Source organism: Ambystoma mexicanum, chromosome 12, assembly GCF_040938575.1.
Source record: "Ambystoma mexicanum isolate Mex_15411 chromosome 12, UKY_AmexF1_1, whole genome shotgun sequence".
Taxonomy (NCBI): Eukaryota; Metazoa; Chordata; class Amphibia; order Caudata; family Ambystomatidae; genus Ambystoma; species Ambystoma mexicanum.
The window spans coordinates 470,330,118-470,341,530 of record NC_090936.1 but is presented as its reverse complement, the minus strand read 5'-3'; the positions used below and the strand labels follow the sequence as shown (position 1 = coordinate 470,341,530).

The 11,413-nt window shown below is 48.2% G+C and overlaps 1 long non-coding RNA gene across 1 annotated transcript in view; it reads right to left on the bottom strand.

Moving 5' to 3' along the window:
• Positions 1-492: 492 nt before the first annotated feature.
• The window catches only part of LOC138513678 (uncharacterized), a 33,472-nt gene continuing 22,551 nt past the window's right edge, over positions 493-11,413 (bottom strand). The window contains exons 2-3 of the long non-coding RNA XR_011281793.1: positions 1,450-1,524; positions 493-1,319 (exon numbers count right to left, since the gene is read on the bottom strand). This is a non-coding gene — a long non-coding RNA (uncharacterized lncRNA). The remainder of the gene's footprint in view (positions 1,320-1,449; positions 1,525-11,413) is intronic.

Genomic DNA, 11,413 nt, shown 5'->3' with positions numbered 1-11,413 from the left:
AGTTATTTATGTGAGATGTTATCCGATAATGACTTTTCCCCTGCCTCTTCACCATAATCTCTTTTTCCCTATATGTATGTATACTGTTGGAACTACATTGCACTGTAGAGAATATTGTTGTACTCTGTGAACATCGGCATGACCATCAATAAACAAAGTTTGGAGAAAGAAAAAGAAATTACATTGTCTGAGCGGATAGTATTGCATACCTTTTTCAGCAACCAGGCAACTACAGCTTAACGGACACTACATTTGTTGGACATTTCGAGGACGCTCAAATTCTACATGCAGAGTGTAAAGACTGGAGGTGGGTTATCTGTACTCCTGCCCTCTATGTGGCACAGTAGAAGCACAGAGCACCCCAGACAAGATTCTCTATTGTTGGTAGCAATGGACGAGCAATCAAGGCTTAGCTCTCAGGAGGTGATGCGGGGTGGTTCATAATTACAGTGTAGTCCCCAAGCCCCCACAAAGGAATGTCCACACACTACGTTAGTGATAACATAGTTCTTTATATAAATAAGGTTCAGAATATATACATACACAATAACACACTTTGTGCTCAGGCAATACTAATATGGTAAATATATACAATATCTATGTGGTACCGCAATTCACTCTTGACTCCTTTAAAATGCACTAACTGCTGACAGTTGCAATGCCATACAAGTCTAAATAGCAATGTGAACCAACACGAGACATAGGAGAGAAACAAGGGGTTAAACAATTGTCAGAATACTGGGTCCCTACCCAAGACACAGTTATGTGTGAGGAACCCCGCACCTGGTCAACCTGTAAATAAAGTATCAACAAGCCCAGTGTCACAGTCAGCTGTTTCCCCAAGACGACAGTAGTGGCAATGGCGCAAGATGGGGGACGCAGCCAGAACATCAACTCCTCCAAAAAGCTAAGAGGGCCCACTTGGGCCCAGTCCTGGCGTCTCTGGCACCAGGCTCATGAGAAGAGCACAGGATCATAGCACAGTAACTTCCTGATATTCCAACATGGCCGGAAAAGGGCCAAAACCTTCTGTAATATGCAGGCCAGTGTTTCGGTGTGGCTGGGTTACTTGGGTGTGGCCAGCTATATAAGCCATGCCCCGCCTTAACACTGTGCTTCACGTTGATCTGTCTTGAGGCAACGAGCACTCACCGGCAATTTGCAGAGAAGAAAGCATTAGCATCCAGACCCCAGCTTCCACAACCGCTGCCGTATGCACCTGAAAGACAGCTAACCGCCGCAATCCGCAGCTGGACTGTCTCCCTCCCGCGCCGCATCGCTCCGTTATTCATCCGGCACCAGCTCCGTATTGCTCAGTCCTGCACCCGGCATCAGGAGAGGAGAACCGAACAAAGCAGGTTAGTGACTACAAGAGGACGGGAACGCTTTCCAAGCCACGTCCCGAAGTCACGAAACGCCCCGCACCCAAAAGAACGAAAGCATACTTACCAGGCATCCGATTGCCTCAGCACCCATCAAACGTGTCGGAGATGGATCTGCACACGGTCCGAACACCGAAAGGACCTGCGGAGATAAATAAGAACGTTAAAAGACATTAACAGACACATACAGAAAGGGAACTTGGAAGTGGAAAGACAATAAGCAAGAGCATACAAACGGAGGAAGAAACAGCAACCCAATGAGGAAAGAACGCTTGAACAGTAATCAGGAAATGGGAACAGAGCCACAGCATGACTGGGCTCGAAGTCTATAGGCATATCAGAGGACCAGTGAAGTAACTGGATCCAGTGCGCCCCTGCCAAAGCAAGCAGGACGGTGAGCTTGCCAAGACACAATAGAAGGTGAGGGGAGTTCTGGCAAAACCAGGTCTCACATATTGGGGTCAGACACGGGGAAGGTGGAGGGCTCAGGGCTGGGTGTAGTGACTCACACTCATCGTGATCCTCTCATTACAGGCTCACCCTGCCTGGTAACGGACCAGTAAGCAGTGCAGCCGACCCATCCCCTGAGTTGACCAGTCGACGCCCGCACTCCCTGCGGAGACAAGGTGACTGTAACACCCAGTCCATATATTGTTTAAGATAGTCTTGGTTCCTTCTAAAAAGGTTCAACTACCCGAATGTACCTGGTTTAGCAGAGTTCTTCGATGGGTCATCGACGATCTTTCTTGAGTGAACTCACTTTAAGGCAGGAGCCACGGATCGTCAGGATTCCTCGAGGAAAAGGTGAACAGTGTCGTCGAGGCAGCAGCTTCGGTCCTTGCGGGGCTAGTCGACGATCGGTCGTGGACGACCTGCGAAGATGAGGCGTGCAGTGCACCTCGATGACAAGAGTTTGTTGCCGCAAAAAGTCAATGAAGAACGTAGGCCCAGCAAGGGGGTTGGGTCGTCGGCATTGACGATCGGGACTTGACCACAGCTGGCTTTTGGATCTTCGTCAGCATCCCTGTGGACTTCGGGTGGCGGGAAACCCACTGGCAGATTCTCCTCGGTTCGTCAGCATCCTTGACTTTCTCTGCCGGGACAAATCCGTCAACAGTGATGAGCAAGGGAGTCCTTGATTTCAAAGTGTCTCAGGCAGTGGAGCGTTGCGGCTCCGGTTGACGAGGTTACAGCGGTCCTCCGAACATCGGTCGACGGTGATGGCACTTTTATTTCCGGATTCCTCAGCGGTCCCCGTCTCCGGTTGGCAGCCTTTCGAGGACTGACTTCCAGGGAGCCTTGGTGAAGGTTAACTGGTGCACGATGTTCCGTTGTAGGCTCGTAGCTCTGTAAGAGGTCTCCTAGCCAGGTCCTCTCTTCGATCAGTTCTTTGAGACACAACAGCTTTTGGATTGTGTTGAAGGAAAGCAGCAGCAGCCTTATTCCAGCTGGACCTCAAGGTAAGTATCAAGTTTTAACTTCAGCTTCTGAACAATTCCAGTAAGTGAGAGGTCCCCATATATACTGCTCTGTCTCTCATTCACACTGCTGAGCCAGGCTCAAGCAGCCAATCATTCAGAAGGGCATTCAGCAGGCAGGCAGCCAATCAGGCTCACAATGCATTCAGGCCATTAATTTTCCATTCAGACACTCACACCACAGAATGTGGATTGGGACAAGCAACCAGCCTTTCAGCACACCACACTGCATTCATACCAGTTTCGGGCAGGGCTGTCTCAGTCATTGTGTCACACACCAGAAACCAGACACCCATAACATGAAATGTATATTGGTCACACACTCCATTCACCCAGGTCCCACCCCAAGGGCGTACCCACAACATACAGTCATTGGGAGGGCTCCAGCCAGTCCGGCCTGGACTTCCCCACAAAACCATATATGGAACTTCCACCCAACAGCCAGTCAGTGGAAGGGACAGAGTCAGGGCTTCCCAGGACTTTGGGAAAACAAGGTAACAGGCAATAGAAAGCAAGAGGCCACAGAGGCCATCTTGTCTCCTATCAGGAATCAACTGATTCCAATGCAGGGCCTGGGTATCCCAAAATGGAGGATACTTAGAGGACCTGTCAAATTCAGCATGGAGCTGCCACCAACCCATACCCTGCTCTGTGGGCCACACACAGGTGCCCAAAAACATATACTAGGGGTACAGGGTGGGTTCCCACCTATCAGTGCCATAGGTTATCCCCAGGGTCTGTTCACCAAACCAAAAAGAGGAAGAGCTGCACTGCCAGGAGTCCCCAATAACACAGAACACACATGAAAAAGGAATACAGGACAAGGACATGGAGGCCCTGTCCCTTCAATGCATTTCCAGCATCACAGTCGCACCCCCCAAGACTGAGGTTAGGGTAGTCTAATCTCTCACGAGATTGACACCCTCATCCAGACGGTCAACATTCCTTCTGGAAAGGTAATCTGGATTATCATGACTCCTCCCTGATCTATGCTCAGTGGTGAAGTCTAGCCCTTGCAGGCTAATGGACCACCGGAGCAGCTTCAGGTTTTCCCCCTTCATCTGCATAAGCCATTTTAAGGGCTTATGGTCGGTTTGGACCTTGAAGGTAGACCCCGTAAGGTAGGGCCTAAAATGCCTAAGGCTCCAAACTATACTAAAACATTCCTTTTCAACCGTAACCCACCTAGGCTCTCTACCTTTGAGTTGCCTACTGATGAATATGATAGGATGTTCCCTCTCTTTGTCATCTAACTGGGACAAGACAGCTCCAATTCCAGTGTCACAGGCATCAGTCAATGATACAAGGTTTGCTGTAGTCAGGCGCACACAACACAGGTGCCCTACACAGACTTTCCTTCAAGCCAACAAAGGCCTTCTGACTGTCTTCCGTCTAATTAACCTTGCTCGGTTGCTTGGGCGACGTCAGAGCTGTCAGAGGGGCAGCTATGGTTCCATAGTCCACCATGAAGTTGCGGTAATACCCAGTGAGGCCCAAAAAGGAACTCACCTGGGTTTGAGTAGTGGGAGTCTCCCAGTCATGTATATCCTGTACCTTACTGTGGAGAGATTGGATTCGACCGCGCCTACCTCATGACCAAGATAAGTTACTTTCCTCTGAGCTATCTGGCACTTGGTGGCCTTGACAGTGAGGTTAGCCCTTTTGAAGGCCTGCAACACCTTATCCAAATGAGTCAAATGCTCTTCCCTGGTGGAACTGTATACAGCAATGTCGTCTAAGTAGGCCACACAAAAGGCCTCCAGCCCACTGAGCGCATGGTTGACTAATCTTTGCAAGGTGGCAGGTCCGTTTTTCAACCCAAAAGGCATGACTCTAAACTGGTAGAGCCCCTCAGTTGTTGAGAACGCAGTCTTTTCCTTGTCATGGTCCATCAGAGATATTTGCCAATAGCCTGAGGGAAGGTCAAAGGTGCTCAAAAATTTGGCAGCACCTATGGTGTCCACAAGCTCATCAGCCCTGGGCAATGGGTGCGCGTCAGTTTTGGTGATGGAATTGACCCCTCTGTAGTCCACACAGAACCACCGATCCTTGGTACCTGCCTGGGAACTTGCCTTGGGGACAAGGACCACTCGACTGGACCGGGACTGGTTGAGGGTTCAATAACACCCAGATCCAACATCTTGACGACCTCAGCCTGGATGTGGTTCTTAACTGTGTCTGACATTCGGTAGCACCTGCTTTTGAAAGGTACACTGTCACCAGTATCAATTTCATACCTGCACCATGGGGTGAGGCCTGGTCTCAATGAGAACAGAGGGGCATACTGCCGGAGCAAAGCCCTGCAGGACCTCTGTTGCTCTGGTAAAAATGCCCAGGAGAGCCCTGGCAACCACCTTGGCAGTAATGATCCTCAGGGGTATAGCCTCAGGGTACCTGATGGCATGATCAACCAAGACCAGGATGAAACGATGTACACCTGAAGTGGGAGGGTCAAGGGGACCGACAATGTTGATACCAACCCTCTCAAATGGTGTGCCAACCACTGGCAAAGGCTGCAGGGGGGCAATGACACTGCCTCTAGTCTTGCCAGACAACTGACAAGTGGGACAGGTGCGGCAGTGGGACTCCACTTCTACTCCCTTCCGGGCCAGTAGAAATGGGCAGAGAGCCTTTGCTTAGTCTTCTTGGTCCAAAGTGGACCAGCTAAGGGCACCTCATGCGCCAACTGCAACAAAAAGGGCCTGTAAACCTGAGGTACCACCAACCTCTTGAGGGCACCAGGTTCAGGCTTAGTGGGCTCCCTATAAAGGAGCTCACCATCCCAATAAATCTTGAATGACCTAGGCACCTCACCTTGTGCTGTTTTCTTAGACCCTCGAGGGAGTGGCACTCTCTCTGACCCTTACAGAAGTCACCCCCAGAGGGCCCCCCTTCAGCCAGCAGGCATTGAAGGTCGGGGTGATCCTCTGGGTTGAGCACCTCTCCCACAGGAGGGTCTTCGGTCTCTTCTCCCTCAGGAGTTGAGTCTCAGGTTACCACTGGACCCAACCCGTCCAGAGCATGAATCCCAGTGGGTGCTGCTGAAGCAGCAGGAAGAGAAGGAATCCCCTTCGCAGAGGTGGCCTTCTTGCTCTTCCGTCTTGCCTTGGGTTTCCCCTTCGGCTTGGTTACCTGATTCGCAGTCAGACCCGGTGCGACCTGTGATTGAGTGACTGCAGCAGCAGTCAGGGGTAGACCATCAGAGATCAACCTCAACTCTACTAGATTATTATCTAACAAAATGTTAGCAGGTACATTGTCCTGAACCAGGGCGGCAAGCTTTGCTGTCTTGTCCGCAATCGTGATGTTGACTAGGGCAACAGGCGATAATTTGGGAGGCCCACCAGCTAACCTGGTAGTTCTCAGAGGAGCACCTACATTGTCCTCTGGCATGAGCAGGGTCCTGTCCACCACTCTCAAACCAGTAGAAGGCTGGCTATTCAGGAGGACACTTCTCAAAAATCTGCGGGTGTTTTGTGGGATTGTAGCCAGTACTTCTGTGTACTGGTCCCAGGCCCCAAGGGACACTAGGGAAATCTCTGCAGGAGCACCGAATGTGATTCCTGTAGAGGAGGGGAAGACAGTGGCCTCCACCTCAGGCATGAAGTAAGGGTAGGTCAGGATGACAGCCTGGACTCCAAGTGCCTTACCTTTACACTTGGGGTCACCCTTCTTGTGGTCCAGAGCCCCACCATCCCAACAAGTGCCAGGAATGCGAGGTACGGTACTGGATCCACTGGGAGCCTGCTTTGCAGCAGGAGGACCACTATTACTCCCACCCACATAGGATTTATCCTCCACTAGATTGTTGGGTCTTCGGAGAGGAAGGTTTAGATTTACTCAACTGTGAATGCTCTTGGGACTCCTCTGACTTCTGAGAGGCCCCCCTTTTCTTTGACCTTCCGACTAAGTTCCTTAGGGGAGACCCACTTGTCAGCCAGCCTGGCCAGCTTAAAGTGATCCAAAATGTTCTGTTCAGCAACATACTAACGCAGCCCTGGTGAACAGGCCTCAGAAAAATGCTCAAAAAACAAAAAGGTGGGACAATTGAACAAAAGTTTTCACCTTGTATCCATCAATCCACCCCATCATATTCATATGTGCAGCACTCACGCAGTCAACCCAAGACACATTCTCTCTTTTCTTGTATTCCCTGAACCTTTTAAGGTATTGGGTTGGTGTCTTGCCAAACAAAGCAGATTTCATAAACTCATACTGACCTCTTCCTTCCACACTCAGTTTTAGAATACAGTGATAACCAGTCTGAGGCACTCTACTTAACAAACACTTAGCCCAATATCTTTTATCAACATCATGGATTCCGCAAGCCATTTCAAACACTTCGATCATTTTTATATTCAAAGGCCAATTTCATCCACAATAATTCAAGTTCCAAGGAATCCCCTGAAGAAACAGTGCTGGGTTTTGGAATAGAGGCAGTAGGAGTGATGGCATTCCTAGAAACAGATTCAATAACAAACCCAGGGGTAGGGTCTTCAATGGTTGCATCCCCCTCCTTGATCAAGAGCTTCACAATCAGTCTGGTATTCCACCAGGGCAGCTATCAGCTCAGCCCTAGACTTATCTTCAAAGTCTAACTCCCTGGCTTCACAAGTACTCTGGAGAGCCTCTACGCTCATCCTAGTCAATTTACCATTTGCAATAGATTCCATTGCTTGTAATGTAGTTATCTTAGTACACATTTAAACCTTAAATGAACAAGGTGTGGATATTTTGTAAGTGGAAAGGTTACACCCTGATTCTTAAAACCATAAGCATCCCACCGCTTCCACCAGTGTAAAGACTGGAGGGGGTTATCTGTACCCCTGCCCTCTATATGGCAGAGTAGAAGCACAGAGCAACGCAGCCAAGATTCTCTATTGTTGGTAGCAATGGACAAGCAATCAAGGCTTAGCTCTCACGAGTTAATGCAGGCTGGTTCTTAAGTACAGTGTAGTCCCCAAACCCCCACAAAGGAATGTCCACACACTGTTAGTGATAACACAGTTCTTTATATAAATAAGGTTCAGAATATATACATACACAATAACACACTTTGTGTTCAGGCAATACTAATTTGGTACATATATACAATATCTATGTGGTACCACAGTTCACTCTTGACTCCTTTAAAATGCACCAACTGATGACAGTTGCAATGACATACAAGTCTAAATAGCAATGTGAACCAACAACAGACATAGGAGGGAAACAAGTGGTTAAATAATTTGCAGAATACTGGGTCCCTAGTGTAGTTGACTTAGTGCACTCCTATTTTTAATTCAAAATATTAAATGATTAATAAAAAGGTAGAGGGGTGCCGGGGAGAAACCCAACCCTGACACTAGGTTGTACTAATGAATATAAAACAACAGATGTCCACAATCCTGTGGAACTCTCCTGTCCCCTGCACACCCGAATTGTATTGTATATACAATCAATTTGTAATTTGTTTAGTCAATAGTAAAGCAAATTGGAATTAAATAATATCATTCATACTACAATTTTTTGTAAAATAGATCAAATGTTTTTACTTCAACAAATATTAATTGATCAATTGTTTTTTACTTGATACCTAATTATTCATTTGATTTATTTCAAACAAAACCTTTTTAAAAAAACATTTATATGATCAAAATCGAGTAGACAATTTCAAGCATTGAATATGATACGATCCTGCCTTTGTTTAGATTGTACAGGTTAATATCCTGTGATATGTTCAATCCTTGTTTTGTTTCTCTACGCGTTTCGGGGTGTATTCTTCCCCTTCTTCAGGAGTTGTCTACTCTCTTCTTTCTTTCAGAATTTCAATCTATAGTAGATAATCATGATTTCAGTTATTCATGTATTGATTACCATCATTTATCTTACAATCTTTCTTGTTTTCTGTCATGATCCTGAATCTCATATTCACCTGTATTCATTCCTCTCGGGGGAATCCTTTTCAAGAATTTCTTCTAACGAATTGGCATTTCAGTGGGCTTAAAAAATGTTTCCTACAAAATCAAAATATAGATGTAGGACCACTCCTCTACCTTCTATAGAAATTGCAGATGATTAAAATGAATGTCTAAAATCAATAGATTGGTAAATATAGAGAGAGATAAATTTACCTGATGGTATATGTGGAAACCCCAAAGGTTTCCAATGAGAAAAATACTTTCCTGTTCAACTTCTTTGTCTACTTCCTAGATTGTGCATTCAGGGTTGGAAAACCTGGTGAATGGTGTTCTCTATTCAAGAGACTTGGTATTGGCTATGTCTCTCCGATGTGTCCTATGATGTAAATAAGGAAGAAAGCTATATGTCACAAAAATTATTATTATTACGGCTACTAAATAGGTTGAACATTATTCATGGTAAGTCATTATCCTTAGGGTTGGCAAAGTTCTTACCTTCTCAGGTCTTTTAATATGCAACTTTTAAATGATTGTTCACTGGTTTTAAACCTTGCTAATAAATGTCCCTCTCAGGTGGGGGGGCGTGGCCTGGAGCTCATGGTGTAAGAGGCAGAGACGCCGAGCTCCGGCCAAGGCGCCGTAGTCTGATCCTTTTTCGATGGTCGAAAGAACATCATCAACTGAAAAATATAGCTACGGGGTGTCGGAAGCGGCGCCTGTCACGGTGCTGCAAATTAGCAAAGGAATCGGACCCGCTGAGGACGAGCAATCCCACTTGAACTGATCCCCCCCCGGGACGCATCCAAGATGGCGGCCGTTCCCTAATATCGGTGCCGTCCAAGCTTGAATCGCCTGCCGCCTCCACCTCAAGAGGCGGACACCAGCAATAGGCCCAGGGGAGCCGCCGAAACCAGAGGGTAGTCCACCCTGCCGTTGGAGTAGGAAAAGACTCACGCCGGCAAACGACTTCAAGGAGCTCTGCCGGTGAACGAGGAGGCACTAAGTACCCTACCGGGAGGACGAAAGACCGACTCCTGCATCAGATATCAGCAGGAACACACACCCGCGACTCCACTCCAGAGCTGCGGAAGACCGCAAGCGAGAGCCCCACCTGAGACGAGGTGCGCCGCGGAGAGGAAGGACGCACCCTTCAGAACTGTGGGGAAGCTGATCCTGCGGCACAAACTAGCCCCGATAGGCGAATGGAGGCATCCCCTCCTACACAGTCTGCGAGCCATCCGGCCCTGGTGAGGAGACCACAAGCACACCCAAGGTCAGAAGGGCTGCGGGGCGGGCACACGGACGGCAGAGGCGCTGGGACAACCATACCAGTTAAAGCCTAGGCACGCACCATCTGTGCTGTAGAGACCCCCTCCAGAATTAACCAGAAAACATAGACATTAGGCCCTGAGCGGCCACAGGCGAGCACCAGGTCCTCACAAAGGGAGCTCCACGCAGCACACTGAGGCGCTGGGTGAGACACTAACACCCAAAACACCGAACCACCGGACCGGAGGGCAGTAAGGTTGGCCCCTATACAAGCAAAGGCCTCCACCAAATTAGGCCAGAGACATACGCCAAGACCTGAAATCCTGAGCATAGGATAGTACTGAAAACCAGAGCACACTGCTTCCGAACCAAACTGTGCATCAAACCGCTGAAAGCCCACCATGTCCTCCAGAAGTAAGGGGAAGTCATCCACCATGGACACATATGTCACTACCAAGACACAGGCCCCAACTCAATCCCCCTCCTCAACTCCCGAACTTTCGCAGTTACAAGATGGGGAATCTAAAGACAGCCAAGTGCTGGATGCTATAGCAGCATTATGAACATTTATAGACACAAAAATCGATGAAGTCAAGGCTGACATGCAACTTATGCGCCAGGATGCCCGGAACCTAACGTAGAGAGTGACTAACGCTCAGACAACTCTACAAGAAACAGCAGAAGACATCACAGACCTGAAGGCTAGAGTGGCAGACCTAGAGAAGAAAGTGGCCACACTTGAGGCACGATCCGAGGAGGCAGAATGGCGTGCCAGACGGGGCAATGTCAGAATACTAGGGGTGCCAGAAGGAACCGAAGGCTCGAACCCAACTGCCTACATAGAGGCCCTGCTACAACAGGAGATAGGCGCAGAGAAACTAACACAAGGCTTCGCAGTGGAAAGGGCACATAGGTCCCTCCAGAAGAAACCGCCACCAGGCTCACACCCTCGCCCCATAATCGCCAAGATACTTAATTTTCAGGACAGAGAAGCCATTCTGAAATATTCCAGGGAGGGAGTAATCGTAGAACGTGACAACTCCAAAATTGCCATTTACCCTGATTACACTCCAAATGTTCAAAGGGCAAGAAACTCATTTGTGCCAATTAAAGCAAGGCTCCGACAACTAAATTTGAAGTATATGCTACTTTACCCATCGAGATTGAAAGTCATTTTCAAAGGTTGTGCAATATTCCTAGAGACTCCGGCAGCCGCCACTATGTGGATGGAACATAATAACCTGGCAGACGGCAAAGATACTCCTCCCCAAGAAGGCTGAGGTGAAAACACAAAGCAACATAGGAGATGAGCATCCACCCTCTAACCCACACTCCCATTGCAAACAAATTGCAACCACAAACCACGAACGCCATTTTCAAAACA